The sequence below is a fragment of the Mercenaria mercenaria genome, chromosome 3 (assembly GCF_021730395.1).
Source record: "Mercenaria mercenaria strain notata chromosome 3, MADL_Memer_1, whole genome shotgun sequence".
Lineage (NCBI taxonomy): Eukaryota > Metazoa > Mollusca > Bivalvia > Venerida > Veneridae > Mercenaria > Mercenaria mercenaria.
This window is the reverse complement of record NC_069363.1, coordinates 17,795,714-17,812,369: the sequence shown is the minus strand read 5'-3', so window position 1 is coordinate 17,812,369 and position 16,656 is coordinate 17,795,714. Positions and strand designations below refer to the sequence as shown.

The window sequence follows — 16,656 nt, the reverse complement described above, 5'->3', positions numbered from 1 at the left end:
ATTAATGACGGCGATTTAAAAATTTTCTATCTTATTTATCGATTTTCTTCATGTATTCATAATTATTTTTTTTAAGACTGTCCGCGTTGTTTCTCTTTTAGTTACATAAACCCCCAGTGCAATTGCAGTGCGTATGTAATTCTCATGACAGCGCATTCCTCACACAGCGTTATACATGTTTACTTCCGGGATAAACAATTTCAACTTTCTTTTAGAATCACGACAAAATTAGTCCAAATAATTGTACTCGAGAGTTGAATATCGTTATATTATGTTGACTTGTCGATATCCGCCTCCGAGTACAAACCAGAAAAGGTAAAGAATGTGGTAGCACTGTCCTCTTCTTTGCGTAAGTAACACCCAATGGAATCCGTTGGGCGGGAATTATGTTATAATAATGCAACGGATAAAAAAAAGAAATACATACATAGAAAGCCTGTAATGTTTCCTTTTCAATGATGTATATATTACCGAGATTTCTTGAGAAAAATTCAAACTATGGCAGTTAAAAAAATGCCAAGGTTTAACACGAGTGTACTACATATTGGAAAATGGCCGATCGCCGGTAAACACATCACTACACGAAGCGTTTTCATTGGTCACGCCTCCGACCGCCATTACATGAAGACGATTGAAACGTTAGAGGTTTAAATTTTTTACAACAGAAATTCTTGATAAATATGTCCTGTTCTTATGTTTTTTATTTACTATTTATGATTTAAAACAACAGGTAAGCAGTTAGGGCTAAAGAAAAATCGTGACAACTGATAAATCGTAATTTCAATTGACCACAGTTTCCACCACAGTTTTGATTGTTTCTGGTTGAGACCTCTAGGTAGACAACGTAAAATATCAAAATGTAAAATCGGTCTGCCCGAGGACTCATTATTTAGACTAACGACAAAATGAGAAGATGACACAGCGTTATAATTCTTTTAATGTATTTTTCAGTAGCATTTAAGGTAAATAAATGTCCCGTTTATACGATTCTTATTTCTTATTAACATAAAACAGCGTCCAAAATACGTCTAATACATTACCGATGGGTGGGGTATTGCATTTACCGCTGATACGATCAACCCGCGTTATAAATTTAACCCCGCTAGATCCGCGGGTCTCGAACCTTGGACCCCGATGACAGCGTTATAACGGGGTCCCAGTGTAATTTGATTCACTTTCACACTTCTCATGAAAAGTACACAGAGCTTAAATTATGCTATTGGTGTGTAGGTGGCGTTTAGTCAAAGCAAGTTGACATGCATGCAAACTGTGTAACAGTAATTAGAGATTGTGGTGTCTGAAGCAACTTACAAGTTCTCAGGATTTTCAAGCATTCAGACTAAAGTTATTCCCATTGCATAGGCATTGTACCTAATTTAAAGAATATTTAAAAAATGAAATAAAAAAGTAAATATTGTCATATATGATGCCATTGCATGATACAACAACTTTTATTTTCAATGTTCTGTCATCAGTAATGGAATTATGTTCAAAAGATGATCAACAACAAATAGTCCTACCTGTGTAAAGGGAAGGTAACTGTGTAACTAAATATTGGTTACTTAAGACAGTACTAGTTATCTCCCTTATCAATTTGCATATAAAGTGTCAGAATTGACCCTAAATTGACCTATGGTCTGTTTCATGTAGCAATAAAAAAAAACACTGATGTTCTTAAATATTTATTTAATTCCGTTTATATGAAATATAATGATTTATATAATGTTTTATGAAAATAGTACAAGTATGTTAATGGAAGTGATAAGTATGTGGTATTGCACTTTGTTGACAGTAACAAATATGAATTATATAAAAATGGACATTTTCATGAGAAAAAGAACATATAGCTACAATTCATTAAAAACATAAGATCATAAAAAATAAGCCAACCAATTTCTAGGAAAAGGCAACTTCATAGTAACAGAGAAAATCAAAAAGTACTGGAAAAGAGGTCAAATGTTGCCTTATAGTACTACTTCTTAATGTTTGAATAATGCCAGCTCAAATCAAAATACAACATTTTTGGAAACTTTTATGAGTTTTTTATAAGTTTTATGAAGGCTGCTAAAGACCAGTAGCCTGTAATGTGATATAAAATCTGAAATACCAAACGTTTGACTAGTACAGTGGTGACATCACTTTTAAAGTAACCATGCCACTATCAAAGTTGACAGGGAAGTTTCGTGAAGACTAATCAATAATATATTGTCCAGACAAACAAATCAGGACAGGCACAGGCACACCATTTGGACAACTAAGTCTTCATTTCGTAAACTCGCACAACAAAAAGTAATGACAATATAAAATACTGAAAACATACTCATGACAAGTACAAAAGGGCCAACATTTCTGAGTCAGAACTTTCTGATCTTATGATGCTTAATGAGGTAACATGTTACACAAAATATTGCTATGGTAAGAAAAGGGCAATAATTACGAAAAAAAAGCCAAATGCAATTATGTAACTAGTGCATTTAATGTCAAATTATTACAGTTTGCAATTGTAAGAAGTTTAATACAATTTTCTTTAACAAAGTGGAAGGTGTTTTAGGTATTTTTATGACAAAACATGTTTCCCACCAATGTATACCTTTATGCTATGGCGGCTATTTTGTGCAGCAAATTAGCAAAATGGAAAGTGTCGGTGATATGCAAAAATATACTTGGTACTGATCACTCCTGTGAAGTTTCATCAAAATCTGTTAAGTAGTTTTGACCTGTGAAAGCTGACAAGATTTTTCTACTTTTAGCTCTGGCTGCAATTTAGTGCATCGAAACGAAACATGCAATCGATATGCACAACACTATGCTTGGTACTGATCATTCCTGTGAAGTTTTATCAAAATCTGGCCATCAACTTTTCCCATAAAGTCAGACAGGCTTAATGCAGACAGACGAGAAGGCATAAACAATACCTCTCCCCACCTTTAGACGAGACATAATTCCGAGATAAAACCTTACATACAACACTTTATAAAATCAGGATGCTAAAAAATGGATGTGCAATACCTCTACCTATCCTTCAGTGAAACGAAAAAGGACAAAACACAAGTAATATGGAGGAGTTATTGGCCCTGACATGTACGATAAACAAATGTTTTAAGACTTAAGAAAATGCATTGAATAGTTCAAAAATTTACATTAGTGTTTCAGTTCAATATAATCTTTGTCACACTAAAATGATATTGCAAATATAATGACCAGTCACTTTTTAGATTTATGAAGGAGAAAAACAATTTATGCCAACTTTAAACTTACAACTTAAAAAAAAAATTATCAAACGTTTCCTGTGGTATTGCATGAAATTAAATTTTGTCACCATACAAATAATTAATGATTTTAGTAATACTGATAACTATGATCTTAAGTTTGATTTATGAACATACTGTGCTATAAACTGAGACAAAACAGAACTGATACACTACAAGACACAGTATTTTGAAAATTGTAACAGTGTAATGTTTACATATTCTCAAAGTTTCTGAATCACATTTACATGCACAGTTGGACAGGACTTATTGCTCTCTGCATGTGCATCCTACAATAACAGCAAATATGTAACAAAATTGATTCAGAAGGCTCCTCTATACTAAGCTGTGCAAGCTACAGACACTGATCTTGAACAATAGCTGAACAGTGACACTGAAGATTTCACAGGTATATATCTGAAGAAAGAAATGCATAATGTAGTAACTCTGTATTCGAGGTGTCTGCAGCTCTTTAATATTCAAAATATGTATATTTCTGAATAACAGGTAGAATAAAAGTGTTACTGGATTAATAAAACTTCAACATATCTTATGCATAAGACCCATTTTAGTAGAATATATCAAGAGGCCAATAGTGACCCTAAGTCACTCACTTGACCTTACTATTTGACCTAAAATATATGTATGACACACTGTGTATTTTGGAATATTATGATGGCAGGCTATATCTTATTCTATATCTTAAAAACTTTGAAAATAACACACCTTATACTTGACATTTCATAAGCTATATCTTACATTCACCTTTTTAAGCTTATAACAGTAGAATTGTGTTTACCTTTTTAATAAATTTCAGGAGGAAAATGTAAGATATCTTTACCTAAGTCAAAATTTCTTGATTCAAAATGGCTGTACCATCCTTCATGAAACTTCATAAAATCATTTTAATTACATTTAATTTACAATGTGTATCTGTTAAATGTGTATGGGAATGTAATTTTAATAACTGGCATTATATTACCTATGACATGTTAAACTTGTTAAAGAGTATCATTTGTACATCATTGTCAGACCATCTTTCACTTCTGTCAACCTGACTAAACATGTTGGACACCCTGAAATATATAAATAATAAAATCTGTGAAAAGACTCATCATGCAAAACCATAACACCATCTTTATAAAATCACCTTAACACCTTAACCTAAAAAGAATATCATTATTTCAAATTATTATTGTCCATAAAAGTATAATGTATCCCATCCATAATCATTACATGACTCCTTATGTAATTTACCAGTTCATAGTTTGGAATGGCTTCCAGTCTAAATCCAGAAGTTGGAAGAAAAACAAATTATGAAAGTTTATTTATGGTGTCATTTAAAAGAATGACCTGCCTGTTAATTGTCAACTGTTTGCTCTTTTTAATATTGATAGGCAATTGCATTTTATCAAATGCTGTCTAATAAAATTTACATATCAACTGTCAATAGTTTACAAGTGTTAATTAGATGTCACTGACTAGTTTACTTGTTTCAACATCATAAAGAGAGATAAAACTACATGTAAGTTGTAAAACATTGTATGAGATACCCTTCCATCCTGTATAAATTGGCTTTAAAAAGAAATTACATAGAAGTATTATCCCACAGTTTTGACTGTCCCTGCTCTATCTAACTTTTCAAGCTTCTGCAGCCACTTTAATGTGTCATCTGTTCGCTTGTACTTCTGTCTGAAATGAGGTAATTATAATATTTCAATAACTTATAATTATAAATATATTATGTTATTCTTTTCCTACAATTTGCAACAGTTTATTTTGAAAATTCATTTTATCTCAATTACATTCTGTTCTGACTACAGCTAAAATACATAGAACAGACTATAAGCTATTATAAGGTCAAAGGTCACCCTAAAAGGAAAAATCGGTAAACTTAGGCCCAGTTAATCACAGATGCTTTAAATAAGCTGTCATTTCACACAATAATTTGCTATAGGGTTATGTATCTACAAACAAAAAACAAGAAAAAACAAATTAATAGAAAGGACATTTTTGGGCAATTTAAAAAGCGACAATGAAAGTGAAAGTAGAAAGTCAATATTTTCTTATCGACTTTTCTTTCATAATTTCCATTTAAAGCGTAACAGTTTACTGTCATACTGTATTAAATAATCCATAAACATTATACTTACCGTTTAAATGCATGAAAAATCCTCATGGTACCCGTAAACTTATAATTTGTTGATAACCTCTCAGTTTTCGGCCGATTTCACGTGAAATACGAAACCGGTGTCGACATAAATGTTCTACTTCCGGTGGTATTTGATTGCGTAAATCGGCTCTAGTACTTTGTCTACATTGCAATGGTACAACTGCCTATTTGATGGAAATAATAATGGGTTTTGCTTAACATTAATGCACATTTCACACATTAATACATGGGCTTCCTTAGGTCATTGCATACTTGTTCTTTGTGCTTGCCTTGCACATTATCCTTTGGAATAATATACCATTGAAAAATGTTTACTGGCTCTGGTCATGAATCATTATTACATTACAACCATGTAAGGTAATATTTCTAGGCAACAAACAAAACCTTTCAGCTAACATAACATAGTCATTATTCATTGGGGAGATATTCCTGCGCAGATGAAAACTTAAAGCATCACATCCACATGCTTTTATTTGGTATTATTTATACATCAGGGAGTGTAGTCACATCTTTAATACAGATCATGTGAAAATAAACTTTTAAAAGTACCAAATATTTATAAATATTTATGCCCCCACCCCACAACCCAAAGTCCTGTATCTGTTCCTGCTAACAGAATATACTATGAAAGGTCTTATTGGTTTTATTTAATTATTGAAAACTCACCAGAAAAAAGAATGAGTCTGACATAAAGGCTTTATCATATTGCCAGCGGACAGAGCTTGATAATAGGCTTAAAGATCTAAGCTTCAGAAAAAATAATTAGAGAAGCCACAGTGCAAAATCAGTGGTTTTTTTTGGCCATTTTTATAGCCGTTATTTGGCTATATTCCCAATGCCAAAAAATATTGTATTTTTCCCAAAATGAGTGCAAAAATTCCCAATCTAAATTCTGAAAAAAAAAAATCATCAAAATTGCACAAACATTGACTAAATTATGGACAATTTTGTAAAGGAAGTATGTAAAGGAGGTTGTACAATGTGAAACAAGTGTATGAGAAAGTGCTTAAACACATCCTTACTATATCCTATGGGTCTTAATATTTCCCAATTTGGAACATTTACGCATCAAAATTCCCAATTTTGGGGGTATAGGCTATGTTCCCAAATTAGCTAGAAAAAAACCTGAAAATATATTTAGAGTATACTGAATAAAGGTATTTATAGAACTTACTCAGATCACCTCAATATGGGCATACTACAAAACATGGAGTGGAGTCGTGGAGTGGAGTCATGGAGTGGAGTGGTGGAGTGGAGTCAAAATTGGAGTAGAGTCGTGGAGTGGAGTCAAATTTGGAGTGGAGTCAAATTTTGGAGTGGAGTCAAATTTGGAGTGGAGTCATTGAGTCAAAATTTTGAAATATTGTATTAAGCCTGTGAAGCTCCATCTAAATTCCTGTTAACAAAATAATTGATTTATTGCCCTTTAGAGATAATGCGAGTCAGTATATATATAATATATTTCTGAAAAAATAAATGTAGTGTCTATATCTATGTTCTAGTGTGATCAGACATGATGTCTGTTATCCATAGTCTTCATGAACAATTTAACAGTGAATAATATAATGATCATACCTTTGGCTAAATCTTAATGAAACTTGGTCAGAATGTTTGCCTCAGTAAAATATTGAATATAACAGATACTGGGTCATCTGGGGTCAAAACATTTTTAATGTTTTAAAGGTCACATTTTCTATTTAATGTATATAAGAAACTTTGCCAGAATGTTTGTCTTGGTCAGGTTTGAAGTGGGGCCAACTTTAGGCCAAAAACATGTTCACAAGGACAAATGAGAGAAAACATGATGCCACATCCCTATGGAAAAATTCATGGACAAACCATGGTATACTCATGGTTAAAACATGATAAAACCATGGTAAATGACCAGGTTTCGGCTTTGATATAGATACATTATGACAATGGTTGAAACATGGTTTGACCAGGTATCGCAAATGGGACATTACCACATCGAAGTTGGAACATGGTCACAAGAAATTGTGAACTGACAATGATATGAACGTGTCATCTGAGAGCAATCCGGCAATGATTTGGACATGTTCAGATCAGTTCCAGATCATTTCAGCAATATCATTGACAATTCATAGTCATATCACCGGTATGACATGTCTGTTATAGCCATGATGTGACAATGTTCCATTTGCGATACCTGGTCAAACTATGTTTTAGACATGGCCTTTTACCATTTGCCTGAAATGGCTTTAATTTGTCCCCTGTAAATTAATAACTTGGTGGCCATTTTGAGGCCATTAATTTGGCACATGAGTGTCCATAGTAAGGCTTTACTTCTAAATAATGATGTATAACTTTATCAGATTTTCTCACCAAAATTTGACTTTCAAAATTTCACTGAAAAATAAATTTTGGTGAGAAATGAATTGCACCACCAAATTTTTATCATTTTGGTAAATTTCACCCGTTTCAGTGAGTTTTCATTGAAATTTGGGGAAATTTCACTGAGATTTTGGTGACATTTTCACTGGAGGTAACTGTTAGGATTATAAAGTGCATGATATGGATTTAATATGGCCATGCAATTTAACATTGTCAAAATAGTGCCCCTTTAACTTAGAATACATCTTGACTGTGATTGGAAGGAACAGTTCATATGGCACTGATTTGACCTTAATGTAATCATGGTCAAAACAAGTCAATTTGAAAAGAATATGATAATAATATGACCATGACATTCAGACATTGCCAGAACATTGCCACTTCAGGAAACTCTGTTTCAACATTGGTATGGAAATGGAATATTTGATGACATTGATTTGACTATAATTTGACCATGGTCAAAACAGGTCCAGTAAAGGTAATTTTTTCCAAGAACATGAGGTGACCATAATAATGACCATGAAATTCGACCAAAGTCAAAACATTGCTACTTCAACAAGCATGATTTCACCATGATCTTGAAGTGAAATATTTTCATGGTATTAATATGACAATAATTTGACCATGGTCAAAACAGGTCTATTACCCTGACTACGTTTATCATTGATGTGGACATGGTCAAATCATAGTTGCAACATGGACATTTCATTACCATCGATTTTTATGATTGACCAAACATATCCATTTCATTGTCAGCCATGGTTGAAACATGGTCATCAATGATATGGCAATGGTCATAAACACAGGGATTTTCTACTTGAGCTTCTGAAAGTTTATGGTCAGGTTTGTAACTCAAGACCGTATTGGGTCTAAAACTAGGTCACTTGGTTAAACCTTTAAAAATGTTGTTAACACCCTAGGCCTAGAGAACAACAGAAATTTGGCCATATAGGTTAAAATAAATGTTATTATATAAAATCATTGAAAAGCTTTGATAACACTGTAGGTCAATGACATTTTCTGCATTATATATCTGCATGAAATTCAATCAGAATGTTTTACTGAATGACAACTAGGTGAAATCAGAAACTGGGTCATCTGGGGGTAAAAACTAGGTCATATGTGTGATTCAGAGCCATCATGGCCCTCTTGGTGGTCAAGCATGCATAGTCTGATGTCCAGCAGCAACATTTTTACTTTCCCTCTGAAACTTCTGGTTGGAATGATGCCATATTTTGTCTGAGACTTCTCTCAAATTTATTGAAATGGTTACACCACTGGTGTTTGGTCTCTCTCAAGTTTGTTCAAAGATTTAACTTGGCTCCTTTATGGAGCTACCAGAGCTAAAAACAGAAAAAAAACTTGAAACAACTTTATCTCAGGAAACAGACAACAGATCTTCACCAGACTTGGTCTGCAGCATCATTGTATGTCTTTCTCTTAGTTTTGTTCTGATGCTTCTGCTTGACTCCTTTTATGGCTTTTATGGGCTTCATGAGATGGAAAAAAAAGGGACAGACCCTTTAAACAACTTCTTATGAAACATTTGATGGATCTGCACCAAATATGGTCTGTAGCATCTTTGAATGTTTAGTACTCCCTCAAGACTCTTCAGTTGATTGGCTTGGCTTCTTTTAGGATGGGTCATCACTTGACCTGCAGTTTTATCAAGTTCATTTGGTTTTGCTTGGCCTCTCTAAAGGACTGTCAGAACTAACTAAAGAAACAACTTTTCTTGGTCATAAGAAAACTTACTTTTAAGTGGTTTCACTTGGCTCCCTTCAGGAGCAGCCAGAGCAAAAAGAAAAAAAGAATGTTTTGACAACTTTTTTTTATGAATGACTTTCTCTATCTACACCAACGCTTGTCTGTAGCATTCTGTCTCAAGTTTGCTTAAATGCTTTTCTTAGGGACTACCTGGGAGCTAAAACTAGAAAAAAAATCTTTAAATGACTTCTTATCATAAATCTTCAGCACATTTGGTATAGCATCCTTGTATAGTCCTCATTTATTTGGTATAGATCCTTGTATAGTCCTCATTTATTTGGTATAGATCCTTGTATAGTCCTCATTTATTTGGTATAGCATCCTTGTATAGTCCTCATTTATTTGGTGTAGCATCCTTGTAAAGTCCTCATTTATTTGATGTAGCATCCTTGTATAGTCCTCATTTATTTGGTATAGATCCTTGTATAGTCCTCATTTATTTGGTGTAGCATCCTTGTATAGTCCTCATTTATTCAGATGGTTCTGCTTCACTCCTTTTAAGGACTATCAGAGGTAAAAATTGAGCCAGTGTCCTCCTAAAGTGAGTGACTTGCACCCACTTAGGCCTCTTGTTTGTAATTGATAAATATTATTCAGTTTTCAAATCTTTTCAAATCTTGCATATACAAAAATAACATTACAGGACATTATCTTGCCAGTACTTCTAAAAAACTACAAACTATAATATCCCAATTAATGACAAACTATATTATTATTAAAATTAAGTGGCCATATAAATGTACCTTGCAAGATATCCTTTGCCTTTATAATATCTGGCAACAATTATTCCTTTGGCGGTAAGTGATCTATTTTGATGCTAGGCGTATAAAGCAAAGCTTTAAATTAGTTTTTAACTATCTTGCTTTAAAATGTATGTGTAACATTTTATACAAACTCAACATTTTATTGGTAGTTCTCACCTCCATCTTTGAGACATTTAGTTTGTGAGACTTGTTTCAGCTACAAACTATCAGACAGTCTATGAGAGAAAATAAGCACAAATTTGATTATAACCTAGCAGCAATAGCCAATAACTGTATTTAGGCTGACCTCGTTTACATGGTAATCCTATAATCATGGTCAATGATCAATCTGTATTACACATTTCCCAGAAAGTTTATGATAAATCTTAGAAATGCCTCATCATTTCAGCTGACAATTACCAAACTCTTTTCTCTGGTAATAAGGTCTTTTTCTTGGAAAATCTTTAATCACAGGCACATTAATTAGATACCTACATATTAACTGGAAATTTTTCTTTTGGTTATATATATGACAGTAAAGTTATGGTTTAGCAGTCTATCATCAAACCATTAAAAAAAAAAAAAAATTAGTTTTATATGAAAACTGATCATCAAATAAAACATGTTTATATTCTATTGATTTCTCATCTTATTGACATGGGGGGCTTCCGTGGCCAAGTGGTTACGGTTGCTGACTTCAAATCACTTACCCCTCATCGATATGGGTTCGAGCCTCACTCAGGGGGGTGAATTCTTCATGCGAGGAAGTTGTCCAGTTGGCTTATGGAAGGTCGATGGTTCTACCCAGATGCCCGCTCGTGATGAAATAATGCACAGAGGAACTGGGGTCTTCCTCCGCATCTAAGCTTGAAAGTCGCCATATGTCACCTATAATTGTGTTGGTGCAACGATAAACCCAACAAAAAAATCCCCAAAACTTATTGGTTTAAATATATATTATTTCAGAAATTCATGAAACATTTACAACACATTAGTTAAGTAATTGGACAGAAAGCTATAACATCTTATGGTTGTCCTCTCCTTAAAAAAACTTGTTGACATATGCCTTAGAATCTGGAAAAGGACTGCAGGAAAGGGTCACACTTCTGGATTGTTCAAAATGTTGAATATTGTACTCTTGTCTTAGAACTGTAAAACATGTACATATTTTAGCTTAAAAAAAATTCAAAGAATAGCAAGTTATTCTACTCACCCGAGCGTCTGTATCACAGTCATTGTCGGAGTCACTCTTTGGTTAAAGTTTGCATATAAGTTCATTATCTCAGTAACCGTTGCATGAACTGGATTGAAACTTCACACAAGGTATGCTTGTCATCAAACCTACTGAAAATACCAAGTTAGATGACTCTTTGTTCAGTTCAGATGAAGTTATGGCCCCTGTTTATAGTTAGAAAATTTGGTTAAAGTTTTGCAAGCAACAAGTTATCAAGCTGTTTCTCAGTAACAACTTCACACAGTGCTTCCAGTGATCATTAATATTCTGTTGATTCAGTTTATGCTTAATTATGGCCTTTTTTCAACATAGAAAGTTTGGTCAAAGTTTTGCATTTGAAACTCCACCAAGATCTTTCTGTGACAATAAATTCCATACTAATGAAGATAATTTAAAAAGGTCATCATGACCTTCAGAGTTCTTTAGAATGATTTCAAGAGGTCATTGGCAGATGGGGTGTAAACCTTGTCATAAAACAGGTCTGGCATTCAAACCGTGCAGTAACACTGCTTCTGGCTGAGTTGACAGTTGCAAAATGTACTATAATTGGTTGTTTAGACAACTTGAATATGGTTTGTATTTGCTTTCTCATATTCCTTTTTTTTGAATAGTTTCCATATTGAATTGGCTGGCTCAGTGTTTGATTTACAAGTTTCTTGGAAAATGGCATGTCAGAATAATGAGAATTTATGATATTGTGAATCAAGTCTTGACCTTTTTATCAAGATAAATCCCTCTGTAACAAGCAGTGCATTTCTGCCTAGTTTGTTTGTCTCCATATTCACAATTAGAGTAAATTTAGGCCCACTCTGATAAGGATTGATCTATTCTTAATTGGAATCAGCATGCAGTTGTTTGTTAAGAAATAATGTATCCCAAAACAGTGATTTAATCATTGTTTGGATATCATGCGAACTTGAAGGAATTATATCATGGTGGTGATAGCGCAGCCTGAGTGATATAATGATACGCATCTAAAAAACAATGATTCAAGAGCAAGTCACTTCTGTTCTAAATGTTATCAAGATTTTTTTATCTACAGCTTTAAAGATATTTGCAAAATTTTTTTCCTGTTTGATAATGACACACAGTTGTGGTCTTCTTTGTTTAATAGGGAAATAGGTCTGGTCATGTTAGAATTATGTATTGTCTGCTTTATACCCCAGTCACACATACGGCGCGGATAGCTACGTCTAGCCACGAATAGAAACGTAGTAATCCATATCGATCCGTACCTGAGCCGTACCTTAAAGTAGTAATCCGTATCAATCCGTACGGCTCGGGTACGGATCGATACAGATTACTATGTTTTTATCCGTGGCTAGACGTAGCTATCTGCGCCGTATGTGTGACCGGGGTATAACAGGACTGGTAGTAGCATATACACTGGTAGCACAATCTGTATTACGTGACCACCAAAGGGAAGGGCAAAATGTGTTCTTGATATTCTCTAGTCAGCTTTTAGGAACTGGGGGAAGAGTTTGAAGAAAGTATTGAGGATGTTTCACAGATTGATGCTTTGTGCCGAGAAAAGCACTTGTTTTCAGTCCTTTTCATCCGATTAAAATCAGGCAAATAGTAAGGAAATTATATGCAAAAATGTTACATGGATCAAGCAAATTTCCCTTATGTCCAGTACGAAAATTTGGGTTGGGTGATCAAAACAATATCATTGTACTTGAATAGAAGCACCATGCAGCTTGCCAGCCTGAATGTCATTTTTTTTTCAGAACAATTTATTTATAAACTGACCGGTTCGCCACTGACTGGTTTTCTTTATCATTCTGTGTTATAGCCAGAGTTTTTGTACATATGGGTTTCCAACCTGATTTTCTGTTCTAGTTTGAGCCAGGTTGCCTAGTTGGCTGTTCATGTTTTTGGCTTGCAAGAATGTTGTGCTGAGCAATTTCAACATAAATTGAAAAAGCGACTTGAATGTAGAAACAGACTCACTTGTACCATATCTGAAACTGAGTTAATGAACAACTTTTTGTCAGCACCATGAGTGATGTAAACAAAACCATTACATGACAAACTTCACATTTGTAAATGATTTATGTAATATTTGATGTATTATGTGCCTTTCTTAACAAATTAAGTAATTATAAACTTATTTATGTCGGCTTCCCATATTTGATGTCTTAATAAGTCTGTAGATTTTACTCCATTCATGTTATTGTGGTATGACAATTTACATACAGATGTTGCAAGTTTTTATCAGAACATGTAAATTTACCAAATATTATTAGAGCATAAGAAAATTGCCAACAGTTTGAAATAATTTATAAAGCTTCTTCAGGAGTCTGGGACCACTAGTAGTAACATTTTGACAATCTGTCACCCATTGACTCATGACGTCCATGTAAATAAATTGATCTGGGGAACCAGGAGAATAAATAATAAAATCTGTAAAAAGATCCTTTGGAAGCAAAGAATGCAACCAAGAAGAATAATAGCAGACTCGATTTGATTGAGTTTGTTCGTGAGAGGTAATGAAATGTGCAACACCTCCCACGCCCCCTAGCACTGGCTTAAGCGGAACTCAATTACACATATGTTGAATGGACTCCGTGATTCCAAAGGACCAGAAAATATAACAACACTGAATCCAAGTACGGGGAGACTTTTTACAGCCACCACACGACACTTAAAGATTGCTGTTGTGATAGCTAGTTAACAAAATCTGTAAAAAGATCCTTTGGAAGCAAAGAATGCAACCAAGAAGAAAAATAGCAGAAATCTTACAATGTGCTGGCAAATTTTCTATCCACCAAATTATTCTGTTTTCATTCCTTTCATTACCCGAGTTATTTTAGCCAAGAAATTATGGCTATTTGTATAAAGGTAAAACAATGGACCATATTCTACAGCAGAGAATAAGACCACCAACAGACCTGAATCTCTTGTTACATCTCCAATACTGGCTATGTATCTGTTATTTAATTTATTTTTGCATTCAAAAAGAACAGACATATCAGTTCCGTTCTCTGTTAAATAAACAATAATTTCCACAGAATCTGTGTAGTTTCCCAGGGAAACGATGATCGGAACAGGAATGAAAACAGATTTTTTTCTTTAATATGAATAACAAAGTCAGTGTTGTTCATTAGAGTCTGTTGAATTATTCTCACATTTTGTTTTAAATCTCCCATTAAAAAGGAGTCATCAGTAGAGTCAGAATTAGTGTAACCCATTTAACAACAAGAGCTGTCTGTTGACAGCGCGCTCGACTATTCGAAGCATTGACAGAAGTATAGGGTCAAAATATTACCTGAGATTTTCAGACAAAAGAAAAGGAACAGATAAGACAAACAATGTACCTGCATTTGTGGAATTGGATAAGTCTTGCACTATATAGCAATGTGTGACCATGTTGGTAAGCAAGTGTTTCAAAGCCATATATCAAACAGTTAATAGACAAAGTATTGAATGGTATGCGAAGTATTTAATGGTATGCGAAACATAACTAATTTCTATGTCCAAATAATGGCCATAACTGAGCTAAAGTTTTTGTCCTAGGTAAGTAGACTAGGAAGGTAAACAAGTGGTCAAAGTTTCATAGCCATATGACAAACAGGTTAGGCAAAATACAGACTGGTACGAAATCTTAACTGATTTCCAAGTCCAAAAAGGGCCATAATTCAGCCAAAATAGTTGACATAGTTATGTACTCTTGCCTACAGATGGAAACCTAAAGATGGAAATCATGATGATAAACACAAGTGTTCAAAGTTTCAAAGCCATAATATTATGTCAAATAGTTTTGACAAAACATAGACCTGTATGGAAACTGAACCAATTTCCAAGTCAAAAAGGGCCATAATTCAGCCAAAATAGTTGACAGAGTAATGTACTCTTGCCTACAGATGGAAATCATGATGATAAACACGTGTTCAAAGCCATAATATTATGTCAAATAGTTTTGACAAAACATAGACCTGTATGGAAACTGAACCAATTTCCAAGTCAAGAAGGGCCATAATTCAGCCAAAATAGTTGACAGAGTTATGTACTCTTTTCTACAAATATAAATCATAATGATAAACAATTGTTCAAACTTTCAAAGCCACATGTCAAATAGTTCTGACAAAACATGGACTTGTACAAAAAGTGTACCAATTTCCAAGTCCAAAAAGGGCCATAATTCAGCTAAAATAGTTGACAGAGTTATGTACTCTTGCCTACAGATAGAGACTGTTATATTAAAGAGGTGATAAAAGGATCAAAGCCATATGTCAGACACTTTACACAAAATATGGACTGGTATGAAAAACTTAAACAAGATTTCTAAGTTAAAAGGGGCCATAACTCAGCCAAAATTCTTAATGGAGTTATGTACTCTTGCCTAAAACTGGACATGGTGATGGTTAACAAGTGTTGAAAGTTTCAAAGCTTTATTTCAAAAGACTGTCAAAAAGTGGACTGGTACGAAAAACTTAACGAAGGTGTGACACCGACGCCGACGCGGTGGTGAGTAGGATAGCTCTACTTATTCTTCGAATAGTCGAGCTAAAAATTTGCATAAATATCATTTGCAGAATACCTAGGAACACAACAAATAATTATAAGGAAATAAGGAAAACATTATTTTCCTTTCTGCAGAAATCTTAAGTAATTGATATGCTTTTTACAAGTTGTTTACTAAATAGCATGCATGAAGCAAATTGACTTAGGATAAAAACATGTAGACTCAAATGTATCCATCTACCATTTAAAAATATTGATATTCGACATAATTATTCATTTATTTCAAATTCAAAATCATATGATATTCACTATTTATTAATATAGATCTTCTGAAAATTGGAGAAATAAAGTCCAGAGACGTAGTATTTAATGATAATACTGAGTGTAGGGACTAGTGTTTAATTATAATACTGAGTGTAGGGACTAGTGCAGAGATAAGTCTTTGATTATCATACTGAGTGTAGAGACTAGTACTTAATTATAATACTGAGTGTAGGGACTAGTGTTTAATTATAATACTGAGTGTAGGGACTAGTGTTTAATTATAAAACAAAAATGTACTGAGTGTAGGGACTAGTGCAGAGATAAGTCTTTGATTGTCATACTGAGTGTAGAGACTAGTATTTGATTATAATACTGAGTGTAGGGACTAGTGTTTAATTATAATACTGA

General features: G+C 33.7%; 1 protein-coding gene and 1 long non-coding RNA gene across 4 annotated transcripts in view; one reads left to right on the top strand and one right to left on the bottom strand.

Annotated features, from left to right (window-relative positions):
- The window catches only part of LOC128555512 (SCY1-like protein 2), a 503,011-nt gene that overhangs the window by 283,422 nt on the left and 202,933 nt on the right, over positions 1 to 16,656 (top strand). The gene's annotated exons all lie outside the window — the stretch shown is intronic.
- On the bottom strand, positions 1,350 to 5,513 carry LOC123525345 (uncharacterized). The gene is made up of 4 exons (XR_006681436.2): positions 5,402 to 5,513; positions 4,841 to 4,940; positions 4,231 to 4,324; positions 1,350 to 3,665 (listed from the first exon to the last, which is right to left on the bottom strand). It is a non-coding gene; the product is annotated as an uncharacterized LOC123525345 (long non-coding RNA).